We start from the raw sequence: 15,983 nt of genomic DNA, 5'->3' as shown, positions 1-15,983 counted from the left end.
AATCTAATCGAAAATCTTTTCTTGTTTTGGAAGTCGGATAAAACTAAAGAAATACATACACGTGTTACAAGGAAAACCAATTGTAATTATTATTTATGTCAGTCTTGTTACAGACGGACGACGATGTTTAGTAACAAAAATCCTTTACGGTTACGAGCTCACGGAAATCTGAAACGTGGTGACTTTTTTAAATTGAATTACTACTTTTTGAGTAGTTTTTGATATCGCATACTTTCTTAACTATTTTTTCGTCTACCCACGTTGTATTACTGAGTTATATTACTAGTCGAAGTAATTGAAGTCGCTTTATTTCTCGTTAGCAAGCAAACACAATTATTGAACTAAGCTTTAACATGCTTAAATATCAATTGTTTTGACAAGGCTACGAGGTCTTTACATATAGACTAACTGTCGACTTTTCAAATGTATACCTACTGTAAATATTGTAAATAATGGATACTGACATAAGTAAATAACTGCTTATATTCAAACACTATTTTTGCAGTTTCGTTTCCCAAAGACTTTAAAGGAACGACACTAACAAAACTCCGCTGTCTGTTCGTCTCAATTATTAATCTTGTCACAGCGATTCAGTATTGGTCAAGTCTGTAAGTATCGTCTGTGACGACGTTGAATATTTGTTTTAAAATTTTTAATTTAAATATTTGCGAAAATTTGGAGCGAGAGATAACGATGCGATATTATTAACTCTCCAAGATTTTCAATTTTTGAAGTGATCGTAATCAACTTTACATATAAAAATAAAAATCTCGTTACCGCGATTCACAATAAGCAACCAACGATGAGTGCCATCTAGTTACAAGTAGAAACATACCAGTACATCCAATATTGACTGTGCTTGATCTACGTAACTTTATTTAAGACGAAATTTTGTACTACGGGTATTAATTTTTGTAACAGTATCTAGTATTTTATTTTATTTTATGTAACTAGGTCGGTAAACAAGCGTACGGCTCACCTGGTGGGAAGCGATTACCGTAGCTTATAGACGTTGCAGACGACACCAGAAGTATTGCAAACGCGTTGCCTTATCCCCTATTCCTCCCAGTAGTTCTGGTCTCCTTGCTCACCACAAGAACACGACTCTGCTTGAAAACAGTATTATTTACCTGTGAAATATGAAGCGAATACACATGTTTTGTAATCGTTCCGATTTGTTTAACAGTTGTTGAGATAAATCGATATAAGCAATGTCAGCATATATATTGTGATATTAAATAAAACAACCAACACACAAACACACAACAGACAGAAGGTCAAAATTTTTTTACGCAAATACCGTTTCATTTAAATTCAACGACACAAAGCTCACTAGTAATGTCATTAAAGCATAACATATTTAGTTGCGTTTAATCACAACTATTACACGCGGTCTAAGTGTTTTTGATTCCAAAAATATCGAAGTTTATTATAAAATATCTATTTAAAAATTAATGTATGCCACAGATTAAGATTAGGAATGGTATACCAATTACGCATGTTCTGCATATCCGACAAAGTGAATGTTCGCCATGTTTTGGTTATAAATTTCTGTTAATGCTGAGTGTGCGCGCAAATCCAAAGCGTGTTGAAAGTTTTCTAAAAGTTGTTACTGTTTTACATTAAAGGCCAAAGATTCTTTCTAGTAATTATTTAACGTCACTAGAATGAATCTCAAGCCAAACACTCGAAGTTAACAGTTGACTTTACATACAAAAACAAAAATCTTACCACCGCGATTCAGTATTTGCAGCTCGAGGATCAGCGCCATCTATCAAAAAGAAGAAACCTGTAGCGAACATTTATTTGTACGAACCTTCATTAGAGATCATTCGACTATTTTTTTATTTATTTTTTTTTTATTTTTATTTTATTTAGGAAACATACAGTACAATAATACAGTAAATTAATAAATTCATACAGCCAATATACAAACCAGCAAAGTTTCCAACAGTAAATAATTCATAAATGAGCAAAAAGAACACATTAACAAGAAATAATCGATAAATCACATACAGAAATATAAAATATAAATAATTCAAGCAACACTAAAATAAACAATTAAGACAAACAAAAACAAATAGAAAAATTTAATACAATCATCAATTAAATAATAAAGAATTGAAAGATAACAAATTAAATTATACAAAATTACAAAACTAAATTATACCAACTACTGATTGAATACAATTAGGCATATTTATATATAATTAAAAACGATTAAAAAATTGTAATCGATAATTCACAAATATTATTATTTATATGGCATTGCAAAATACAAACATTGATCAGTTAAAGTTTTAGTTTTTTTTTTCTTTTTTTTAATCAGTCAGAGTTACAACACAAAATAAAAACAATTTAATTAGACAATCACAAAAACAAAAAATAAAAAACAATAATTATCTTATAATGTTATTCTCAAAAATGATACATTAGAAATTTAGAACACTAACATTTAGAGAGGGCCTTGATTTTTTTTTTAACCAATCTCAATGGTACTGAAAAATAATCTATTTCTGCATACACTTCGTTATATCGAGCACATGAACGAGAAATAAAATTGTTTTTAGCGTATCTCGTTCTCGTAAGGGGAATGTTAAAAGTGGACTTACAGCGCGAAGAATAACTGGGGCATCTAAAGTTTAAGTAACTTAAAAGAATCGGTGAATCAATTATATTGTTAAGCAACTTATACAGGAATATTTGGTCTTTCTCCATACGACGCTGTTCGAGCGAAACAAGGCGCGCATCTAAATTTTTGAATCTAAAAGTAAGAATTTTCTCAAATTTTCGTTGGATCTTTTCTATTTCATTAACGTATATTTTATATTGAGGGTTCCATATGACTGAACTATATTCCAAAATTGGACGTACTAAGGAGTTGTATAATGTAATTAGAGTATCTATGTTTTTGAAATCCCTACTAGCCCTCAGAACAAAGCCGAGAGTACGAAAGGCCTTTGCAACAATGATATCTACATGTGGTTTAAAAGTTAATTTGCTATCAAGATGTACACCCAGATCTCTCACCTCGGAGACACGACTCAAAACATTTCCATTTAAGTTGTAATTAAATATAACTGATGTTTTCTTACGCGAGTATGAAATAATGTTACATTTCTTAATGTTGAGAAGTAGATGATTAACAACGCAATATTTGCAAAGTTCGTCCAGATCAATCTGTAATTGCACGCAGTCGTTATAGTTGGTTATATTCTTATAGATTTTCATATCATCTGCGTAGAGAAGTATTGATGAGTATTTAAAAACGTAACGAATATCATTAACAAACACGTTAAAAAGAAGAGGTCCGAGGTGAGAGCCCTGGGGGACACCTGACGTAACTGGGACAAATGTTAAACAAAAACCTCTGATCGCAACAGCTTGGCTTCTATCACGTAGATAAGAGGACAACCAACGTAGGAGGTCACCGTGTATACCCACTTCCTCGAGTTTAATAATTAGAAGATCGTGAGATATTTTGTCAAAAGCTTTAGAGTAGTCAGTATACACGGGAGATTAGTGTCGGTTGATTTTTTACTTATAAAACCATGTTGCTGGGGAGCAAGTATAGTACGTAAAGCAGGAAAGATGTTATCAAATATAATCTTCTCGAAGAGCTTAGCAATAGTAGACAACTTTGAAATTGGCCTATAATCTTTAACATTATATATATCACCGGATTTAAAAATTGGGGTAACAAGCGACTTCTTCCATACTTTTGGCATTTCACCATGGTTGAGTGATTTGGAAAATAATAAAAATAAGGGATAAGAAAGTTGTTTACTGCACATTTTCAAAAACAAAGGGGGTAAACCATCAGGACCTGGGCTTTTATTAATGTCCAACTTTTTCAGGTATTTCTCAATAATTTGAGTTGATAGAGAGATCGTACCAATAGAAATGTGAATGGGTAAAGTGGGCTTGTTTTTCAAAATAGGATTAGAAGAATCGCTGTACATAGAACTATCGGTAATAAGTTCCGCAAATTTTACACCGACTTAAAGTATTCATTAAATAAAATACACATTTCGTTCCCCTCAGTAACAGATTTCTCGTTATACGTTATATGATTTGGTATGGAATTTGAAGATTTTTTCGTCTTAATGAAGGACCAAAAGTATTTACTGTTTTTTTTAATTTTTAACTCTGACAAGCAAATGTAACTTTCGTAGCATTTCAATTGAATTGATTTTTGACGTTCTCTCAAAAGACTAAATTGGTTATAATCCGCTAAACTATTGTACTTCTTCCATTTCCTGTGATACTATAATTTCTCACGAACAATTTTTATTAGTGGTTTAGAGTACCAACATGGAAAGCCATTCGTATATTTAATTTTAGTTGAAACCAAATCTGAAACTATTTTATTTATTGTTTGATAAAAGGTATCCACAGCTGCGGCAACATCACAAACGCTTAAAATATCGTGCCAATCAACAGTAGCAAGAGCCTCATTTATTCTTTCATAATCCGCTGCATGAAATAAACGTATAGTTCTACACGAAGGCTGTAGCTCTTTGAAAATACAATTTTGCAAATTGACATGAAGCGCAGGGTGATAATTATCCTCCCCCACTAGTGGAAGAGTACAAGAACAAACATAGCAATCCATATCAGTAAATATTAAGTCAAGAAGCCTACCGTGACTATTACGTATTCTATTAAATTGTTTTAAATTTGAAAAATTTAGAAAGTTCGACAAGCTATATGTAAATTTATCCCCTTCGCCCACCATACTTAAGTGTGAATCACCGTCTACTTCAATCCATTGAGCTGATGGGATATTAAAATCTCCTATTATTAAGTAACTATCGTTTGAGTTGCTTAATATTTCTTCTGAAATTCTGTCAAAAAAATCACAAAGTGTGTCATAATGCACTGAATTTTGTGGAAAGTAACAACATAAAATGTGCAGAAGTTTAGTACATGGCGCCGCATTAAGAAAAATCGAGACTTTGATAATTTCTGCTGAACACGCATCAATATACGTGGAAGATGAACGAGTTAAAAAATTGGATTTAAGTGCTATCAATACGCCGCCCCCCAATACATTACCACACTCAGAATAATTACGATCACATCTATAGACAGAATATCGTGAATCAAAAAGCTCAGCACAAAATATGTTCTCATGCAGCCATGTCTCACTCAAGCAAATAACGTCATAGTCAACCTGAAGTAAGTTTTTATAGAAAGTATTAGTTTTTGTTCGTAGCCCACGTACATTCTGATAATAAACCTTCAAGCTACTATCCATAGTAATAGGTGGAAATTTACAATGCATTATACTTCATAAAATAGCAAATCGACGAGTAAGCAGAAAATACACCTCCAAACAAACACACACTCCCACAAATTCCAATATAAATGCATAAATAAACACACGACAACGCGTAAGTATACGCACATACAAACATAAGTACGCACAAAAACCAATCAAGAAAATTATAATTACAGTTATCATATATTATAAAAAGGAGCACTATAAAATTTCTACATAATAGATATAAGGCGCCAAAGTGTATGCAAAAACAGAAAACAATGCAAACAATAGCAACAACAATATGCCGTAATATATTATGTATGTAAACATGTGCCAGTAAGCTATAAAAAATACAAGTAGCTCTTAAACAATCTTTTTTAAATCGCTCTCTCGTCCTATATGTAACACTGCACTAGTACTTGATCGTCTAACCATTATACTACAATTTTTGATCCAAACGAACTCATAGTTTTTTTCCTTGGCAATTCTTTTAACAGACTGTAATAGGGCTTTATTTACACTTGTCAGGTGATCATTGAAATAAATGGAATTACTATTTCCAATAAAACCCAAGTCGCTACATTTCAGATTTAATTTCCGTACCTGAGACAAAAAATCATCCTTTTTCCAACGACATAAGAATTTGACAATTATAGGTTTAGTCTTTTTCATATCCTTATTTTTCGATGCAACTCTTGTTACAAAATCGATATCCGTATTAGGATTAAATTTACATTTAGTTTTTTCTGATATATCTTGTAAGATGGAAAGTAGGTTCTCATTTTGTTTCTCAGGAATGCCATAGATCTCCACATTTGATCTGCGAGCCCATTGTTCACGAACGTTGTTTTCCTCCTTCAGAGTAGTTATAGATGACGTGATTTCACCCAGTCCCGAACATTGTTTATTTAATTTTTGGACGTCTTTTTCACAACCCTCAATTCTTTTATTAAAATTATCAAAATTAGAATTAATAAACTCAAAAAATTCCTTCATACTTAAAAACTCTTCGCGTAAAGATTTTAGTTCCTCTTGCAAAGGAATCATAGACTTTTTAAAATCATCTTTTAAAATTGAAATTTCTGATGAAACAACAGATCGTATCAATTCAATTAAGAACGATTCGTCGTGTTCCGTACTACAAGTGGAATCTAACATCATGTTCTTGGAACACGTACCATCTCGCCTTAAAGTAACATTATTATTATCCATGCAATTATCTTCATCTGACCTCGAGAGATTGGTAACTCCTCGGACTGGTGTGTTGTCGCTATTATCTTTGCGCGACCCGGTTAGTGAACACTCCGGACAAAGCCAGTGTTTTCGTGTCTCCAATTTGCCATCTTTCTTAAAACCAGAGGCCTGGAGACATTGAATGTGGTAATTCAATTTGCATTTTGTACATGTAATGGTATTGGTGGCTCCACCTGTCGGTGACTTGCAGCAAGCAAATTTCATTTTAAATTCAAATATTGACTTGAAAATTATAATTTTTAGAAATAAATTTTAAATTCAAACAAATGAATAACAGCGACTAGACCGGAGGATTTGAACCCAGTTCCGCTCGATGTAAGATGTGTAGTAAAAAACCGTAGCTGTGACCAATACACCGCGGCAGCAGTTCAGTAGTGCAGCGAATTATGATATCACTATGTAATACCACGTACAAGGATAACTTTTAATTGAAGAAGAAGAGGGTATAACTTCAAACTTAAAACAATGTCATACAAAAATCATAACAAGTTTTTGCACTTAAAATCACTTTAAAAAGCACAAAAGTTCACAACTTTACACTCAAGTACACACCAACAAGTCACATAAGGATGATTAAAAATAAATATACCGAAGTTATTGAAAAATGAATAGTATACGTAACGAAAAACACTGATTTTTATTTCGGACAAAATAATATGATCCTGCTCAATGACCGCTCTTACGCAGACTGTGTATGGTTCATTTCATTCTAAATCTCCATAACGCGTATTATAAAGGAATGATGATTCACTGCAGAATTCGTTCTTAGAACTAGAGAGAAGTAAAAAAACAATTAACAATAATTAAATTTCGTCAAAGTCATTACTGTAAGTGGTTTTATTATATGTTCGACCCTTCAGCAAGTTTCGATTAAATATTAACATTGACACTACCAGTCGCGATCATCACGCCCCCTCGCGGATGTAGCGCGGACCTAACGTCGTGATGTTTTACACTTTCTATACTGAATTATAAAGTTATACGAAGGAAAACGATACTTTGACTTGATTTCTCTATATTTAAATTTATAAATTTAACATCGCGTTCAACCTGTAATTTTCTACTGCTAAGCATAGGCCTCTTTCTCCGTGTAGGAGAACGATTGGAGCTTAATCCATCACGCTGGTCTACTGCAGGTTGGTGGATTTACTTCCTACTATGAGTAATGATCGCTATAAGATATTTATGATAACAACCGGGACCGAAGCTGACCACTGAGAGACCCACAAGGATAGACATCCGAACCGGAAAGAAATATTTGTACAAATACAACTATAACCAGAAAACCATCGATGTTTGAGGTTAACACTCACACAACCCCCCCCTCACTCATACACCAGGGCGGTTGTTTTAAATTCAACATATACCCGAGTAATTTCAAAGGAAAACTAATAACTTTTTCTTCTCTTCAGCTCAGACTACAGCTTGTGTACATCTCAACTTGGATAGAACAAATCATATTAAAGGCTTGCCTCGTGTTACAGACGTCAGAGAAGACGTTGATTTAGTACAATAGTTACGTTAAGGCTATGAGTGCATTGAAATCTTAAACTTCTTGGAAATGTTAAAAACTGGAAACTGAAGACGCAGCTGTAAGTGATACATGAGAGTATTTTGTTCCCCAATATTCGAAATGATCATAATTGACTTTATGTACAACAAAAAAACCTTGTCATCGTGATTCGTCATTTGTAACTGACGACAAGTGCCGTCAACGACAAGCGAAACTGAATCGATTGTTAATAGATGGCACTTATCGTCGTTTATAAATCCTGAACCGCGATGACAAGATTTTTGTTAGTATACATAAAGTTATTGACTGCATTATTACCATTATATCTGTGTCTGTGACCAGATTCTTTGTGCAGTTTTTACGTTTGTGCAATTTTTGGAGTTCCTAACCCCGTAACAGGGCGTGACGGAACTATATGTGTGTAGCTCGAAGTCTCCGTTGTGCTTCCGTGTCACAGAGATATAGTTGGAGCCGTGACAAGTTAATACTTTTTTACTTTGAATTGAATTATTCTCTCTTAAATCTTATTATAATTTTATTTCGAAGTTATTAATTATGATTGATTGTTCGATCTTCTACTACTAATATAAACTCTTCTTTTTAGTTCGATTAGCTATAAAAGCGTGTTTTTTTTAGTATATTTTATAAGTTCCAAGGTATTAGTGGAACTGTGTTATCCCTTTTACGACACCCAGGGGAAGAGAGGGGGTGGCTATATTCTTTACTGCCATAACCACCACAGCACATGCTTTATTTACATACAAGTTATTATAATTACTTATAACTTCCTTTTGGATGAAGTCGTATAAGCAAAGGTAGACCTACTTAGCGGCGATGATTTTGACAGCCACCCGCAAATACAATAATCGAATACGATGAAATTTAAACAAATGTATTATAATTTCTTGCCTGTTTCATACTTCACTTACTTAATAAGTTTTGTAATATCTATCTAAAGTGCAAGTAATAGGAAATACTCCCGCAGGGAGGAAGAAGTCCTGCAGTAACATAGGCTGTAATTGTGTAACTGTGTCTCGGTCCGCCTTGTTAGTATCGACTTATCGAGGCAGTCATAACTGAAAATTAGTGTTTCGTGTATCAAAACTTAACTACTTGATCATTTTGTGTCTACTTACGTTTTATTTATTACTTGTCAATGTAATTGAAGTCGGTTTTTTTTCATTTGTGAGCAGAGACAATTATTGTTTAGTGATAAATATCTGTTAAAGCTGCGAGTGCGTGGAAGTCTAAAATATGTTGACAGTTTGTTAAAAGTTGTTACTGTTTTATAATGAGAGCTTATGTTCAAACTTGTAACATTTCAGCGTTACTAGTTGTAACCGCGAGCCAAATGTTCGAAATTATCATAGTTGACTTTATATACAATAATTGTGTTTGCAGAAAAACAAGATTTTAGATATTCTCATGAAATTATAATTGTCTTCAAAATATACTGAATATTCTAATGTAGACAGCACCAAACTATCTCTTTCGTATTTTTTTCCCTTTTAAGTGACCTTGGCGACGTCATCCATGCTATTTCTGCACTATTGAAAGCCACTAAGCCAAATGGACCGGTTTCTCTGTTTGGTATTCTACATTAAATCCTTTCTTTTGATACCCATAATGTAGTAAACCCTAAAAAATAAGCCTGCCATCTTTTCAATTCCGCCATATTTAATTTAGAGTAACGTCACCTTGTTTTTCGAGTTGCTCTCAGGAAGCCACCACATGCTGGTATTGTTCAGTATCATGACCTTTAGAATTATAAGAGACTTTCTTAAAAAAGGTCCAGTTCGGAAATTAAACTGTACAGAGATCGGTCGCTCCGTCAAACCACGCATCAAATGAATGTTGGCTTATATCTAGACTTGTTGATAGATGGCGCTCATCGTCAGTGACAGAAAGCAGAATCACGTTGGATAAATTTTTATTGTTGTGTTAGTGCTCATTACTGTTGTTACCACGTTAATTTTTTTTTTGGGTTTTTGTAATAATTTTTTGTAGGTCCGTTATTCGAATGCGACAACGGAACCCCTTCTTAATCCCTCCCCCAATCTTTAGTTTTAAACTTTTTGTTTAATTTTAATACAAATAAATTATTAAGAATTTTCAAAAGTTACAGCTACCCGCACGCGGTACGTGGCACACGCCCCAACAATACGTGCACTACATTTGATCAGCGATTTGCTCACTCATTGTGAGGACATAGACTTAAGATGTAATAATAGCTACAAATATCTTTGTACGTTATAAATTTATTCTATTGTATAATTTAATCCTGACATTAGTAATATTTTATTTTATCTAAGATTTTATTTTTTTTGTGTTACCCACATTAGGAATTCTAAACATTTTTGAATATCATATCAAAAATTGACCGCTCCAGCGGGGTTCGAACCCGCGCCTCCGACATACCGTGTCGGCGCTCTAGCCAATTAAGCTATGGAACGATGCACCCGCTCGAGCGAAATTTTCGATATGATAATTTTTAATTTCGGTTTAAGCGAACCGTGGCGCCGTCTATAGTGAGCTCTTTACAGAAACCCGTAACTATTCAAAGTTTCATATTACAATGAAAATCTTTGACAGGAGACGACACCGTGCTATTTTTAATATCTAAGATTTTATTTTTTTTTTTGTGTTACCCACATTAGGAATTCTAAACATTTTTGAATATCATATCAAAAATTGACCGCTCCAGCGGGGTTCGAACCCGCGCCTCCGACATACCGTGTCGGCGCTCTAGCCAATTAAGCTATGGAACGATGCACCCGCTCGAGCGAAATTTTCGATATGATAATTTTTAATTTCGGTTTAAGCGAATAAGATATTAAAAATAGCACGGTGTCGTCTCCTGTCAAAGATTTTCATTGTAATATGAAACTTTGAATAGTTACGGGTTTCTGTAAAGAGCTCACTATAGACGGCGCCACGGTTCGCTTAAACCGAAATTAAAAATTATCATATCGAAAATTTCGCTCGAGCGGGTGCATCGTTCCATAGCTTAATTGGCTAGAGCGCCGACAAGGTATGTCGGAGGCGCGGGTTCGAACCCCGCTGGAGCGGTCAATTTTTGATATGATATTCAAAAATGTTTAGAATTCCTAATGTGGGTAACACAAAAAAAAAAAAAATCTTAGATATTAAAAATAGCACGGTGTCGTCTCCTGTCAAAGATTTTCATTGTAATATGAAACTTTGAATAGTTACGGGTTTCTGTAAAGAGCTCACTATAGACGGCGCCACGGTTCGCTTAAACCGAAATAAAAAATTATCATATCGAAAATTTCGCTCGAGCGGGTGCATCGTTCCATAGCTTAATTGGCTAGAGCGCCGACACGGTATGTCGGAGGCGCGGGTTCGAACCCCGCTGGAGCGGTCAATTTTTGATATGATATTCAAAAATATTTTATTTTTTTAATTTTGACGTTAATTTTTTCGTTTTGACATCTAATATACTGACACGAATGTTTTTTTATAAACAGGATTCTGAATTTTGACTAGACATTTTATTTTGACATTGTTATATTGTAATTCTACATAATATGAATTTCCTAACAAAATTATTGATATTTAGTTCTTTTATTATTATCAACTAAGTATATTTTTTGACATTGTAAATTTTAATTATTGTATTTTGATAAGATTGTATATTTCTAATTCTACATTTATCATTATTTTCTTCATTTGTCATACCTGTGTTTTTGCGTTTTTTTTTTTTAAATTAAGATTGACTTACTTGTGTCTGGAGCAAAGCTCTGTAAACTTGTAGGTATGAAATGAATAAATAAATAAAATAATTAATTAATCTTTAAGAATTTTAGTTTTAAACGATAGGTTTCAAGCAGAGTTGTTTTCCTGTTGGTGAGTAAGGTGACCACTCACAAGTGTGGCGCTACGGGACTGTCGAGTTTTAATGAATACGAATTTGATATCTCACCGCGGATTCCGCTGTCGAGATACGAAAATGTTCTTACAGAATAGCACTACAGAGCTGCTGGGGGGGATTGGGGATTGGGTCGGCAACGCGCTTGCGATGCTTCTGGTGTTGCAGGCGTCTATAAGCTACGGTAATCTCTTACCACCAGGTGAGACGTACGCTTGTTTGCCGACCTAGTTATAGGTATAAAATAAAATAAAATACTTGATACTGTTACAAAAATTAACACCGCGGGTGTACAAACAGTACAAAATTTCGTCTTAAAGTTACGCAGATCAAGCACAGTCAATATCGGATGTATTGGTATGTTTCTACTTGTTACTAGATGGCACTCGTCGTTGGTAACTTATTTTGAATCGCGGTAACGAAATTTTTATTTTTATATGTAAAGTTAATTACGATCACTTCGAAAACTGAAAATTGCGTGGCGTTCGTAACGCACCAAGTGTGCGTGAGCGACATTCAATTTTCAGATATATTTAAATTATAAATTTTAATACAAATATTCAACGTCGTCACAGACGACACTTACAGACGGTTACCAATACTAAATCGCTGTGAGAAGATTAATAACTGAATCACACTTACAATTGCACAATGAAATGGCGTACAAAGTTAATGATTATTGTTTATCGTTATAGCTATTTCAGCTATATGTAGTCTCTGAATGTCCCATTACTCTTCTGAACACAGCTCTGTGAGATGAGCAGAGTGGAGTTTTATTACTGTCATTCCATTGAAACCTTTGGGCAACGGAACTGCACAAATAGTGTTTTGAAATATAACAGCTGTTTACTTAGTATACATTATTTACAATATATAGGTACACTATTTACAGAAGTTATACATTTCAAAAGACTTAACACAATATTAAAGCTCAGTTTAATAATAATTGTGTTTGCTCGCAAAGGAAAAAACCCGACTTTAATTACATCGACAAGTAATACAACGTAGGTTGAGTAGGGCGTAAGTAGGGTGCTTTGAATCGCGCTGACAAGATATTTATTAAACGGTTTTATTTAGCTCACCCCGTTTGTTTTATTTTTTATTTATTATTTATTCTTGGGTCAAATTTAGTAATTCAAATTTCACCCTCTTCCTGTCAACCGATTAATCTGAAATTTTGTATACACTTTGGATTTTGGTGACAATACAATTATGTTTATTCATTATCATTATAAATTCAAGATGGCCGCCGCTACAAAATGGCGGATAATTTATGTTTTATTAATCCCATCAATATGGGTATCAAATGAAAGGGCTCAACAAGCAGAATACAATATACTATAAAAAATTGAAATCCAAGATGGCGGCCGCTACAAAATGGCGGATAACGTAGGTTTTATCAATCCCATCAATATGGGTATCAAATGAAAGGGCTCAACAAGCAGAATACAATATACTATAAAAAATTGAAATACAAGATGGCGGCCGCTACAAAATGGCGGATAACGTAGGTTTTATCGATCCCATCAATATGGGTATCAAATGAAAGTGCTCAACCAGTATAATCAATGTACTGTATAAAATTAAAATCCAAGATGGCGGCCTCTACAAAATGGCGGATAACTTAGGTTTTATCAATCCCATCAACATGGGTATCAAATGAAAGGTCTCAACAAGTAGAATACAATTTACTATGCAAAATTGAAATCTAAGCTGGCCGCCGCTACCAAATGTCTGATAACAATTTTTTATCAATCCCACCAATATGGGTATCAAATAAAAGGGCTTGACAAGAAGAATACAGTGCACTATACAACCTCAATATTTAAGATGGGCCTTGCAATATTGAAGCACTAAATGAATTAAACAGAATGCGAAATAAAAACTAAAAACTAGAAAATAAAAATAGGTAAAAAAACTTTTTAAGTTAAACGGTTTTATGTTAAACATACATTGCAATGTTTAAGATAAATGTACTAAAAACCAAAAAATAATAAAATAGATACAGTCGTGGGAATTATAAACATATGCATAGACTAGACTAAAATAAAACCGTGGGGCACGTCAATTGTCTACAAATTATCGACTTAATGTGCGATAGAAGAATCGTTTAATTCGTCGTTAAAATAGGCAGTTGGCCCGCAGACGGTGAGGAAATTACTTACTATTTTCTTGCTCATGGAAATTCCAATAGTTATACACTCCATGTAAATAAAAGAGATGTTTCAACTAGTTTATCGTTGGACATTCACACTGCTGGCTGGCGAGGAATCGTTTCACTGCTCGTAGTTTGTCTTTAATCGACAAAACATATGATAAAAGTACTACTCGCTCACCACTATGAAACCCTAAAACTCGCTTATAATCGAGCTTGCTAGCTTGTTTCCACATTCTAGCCCTACTTATCACACGTCCATCGTTGTCGGTTGAACAACTGCCTAATTATAGTGTAACATTACAAAACAAACATTTTAATCAACGATTGTAGACAATTGACGTGCCCCACGGTTTTATTTTAGTCTAGTCTATGCATATGTTTATAATTCCCACGACTGTATCTATTTTATTATTTTTTGGTTTTTAGTACATTTATCTTAAACATTGCAATGTATGTTTAACATAAAACCGTTTAACTTAAAAAGTTTTTTTATTTAATTACATAATCATCTTTTTCTGAACCTCTGATTTAAAGGTTTATATTCCGACATATTTAATACCAATTCTCACAATTTTTTTTACAAAAGAGGCTACAAGTTTAAAAGAACGTAAGACGTTGTTGATTTTACCGGAAGCAAGATTATTCTCTGAATAATAATGACTTGGATTTTTGATTGAATATTTAATTTAAACAAACGCCTCGAATGTAGGTGACTATGAGCGAGCGTTCTGTGAGTATGAGCTGCAATTCTTTAGTTTCAAGTTATGTCTTAAAAAAGTTTTAATATAAACTATTAGAATGTAAAAATAATCTGAGATATTTTTAATTTTCATACACCAGATGTTGTATATAATACATATCGTTCAGAATCATATTTATTAAAAAGAAATTTATTAAAAATTACTTTTTTGTAGTAACCCGTTGTAGACCATTATTAACAAACATCCGAACTAAAAATACACATTTATGCATACAATAATATCGATACTGAACTAGAATGAAAAAGCTTGGCGTATAGTTCTTAAACAAGTTTATACATACTCATGTAATGTCCCAAGCCTAAAACCAACTGCCTCAATACAATCGAACTTTTGGTCCCAGACCCCAATTCCACACCGTTACCCTTTAATCCTAACATTACGTAGTCATCACTGCCTGTAAATTAAGTTTAAACCTAATTTGAAGCAATATTCCCGCCCAGTGCTATTTATTTTACTGCGGGTAGAAAGGATCAATCTCTGTTACCTCGTAGAGGTTGGTTTTGGATTTGCAAATCTAAATTTACGTCTTGGGGTGCGTTATACTTTTATGTCAACATTAACTTTACGTTTTATTGTGATCAAAAGTGGTTTAAAAATGTGTATTCTATGGATTAAAATATTTTATCGCCCTCAAGTCAAATAGGCCTACAATAGGTAAGAGTATGTATATCGATCGATAATTATCTGAAACGACAATCTTTTGATAATTGACTACTGTAGGAATAGATGACACTATTAAACTTAATTTTTGTATAAAAAATATTACAAAATAATTCTCATACTCAAGTGAGAACGTTAATCTTCCGAACTTAGTTCGATAAATTTCCGAGTAGGGTGAAGGAACAATAGCGCACGTCTGTCTGTGATGCGCTTTGATTTAGATGCGGGCATAATACTCCACAACTAGCTGCCCTATCTTATTTTCCTCGACTTTTGTTAAAGGAAAGGAAATCACAGCTTGATAGCTTTTTAGTAACAGTTACTGACGTATTAAGTTTTCTTGAAAAGCTGAAATGAATACATACATCCAATGCGATGTTATGATGAATTTTGCTGAACTGTACTCGTTAACGTTTTGGTCTTTATAATATTTGGTTGAAAACACGTGTTTATCGTTTGAAGGTCATTTTAAAATGAGCATT

Source organism: Melitaea cinxia, chromosome 25 (assembly GCF_905220565.1).
Source record: "Melitaea cinxia chromosome 25, ilMelCinx1.1, whole genome shotgun sequence".
NCBI lineage: Eukaryota > Metazoa > Arthropoda > Insecta > Lepidoptera > Nymphalidae > Melitaea > Melitaea cinxia.
The sequence above is the reverse complement of the archived record's forward strand: the minus strand, read 5'-3'. Positions refer to the sequence as shown.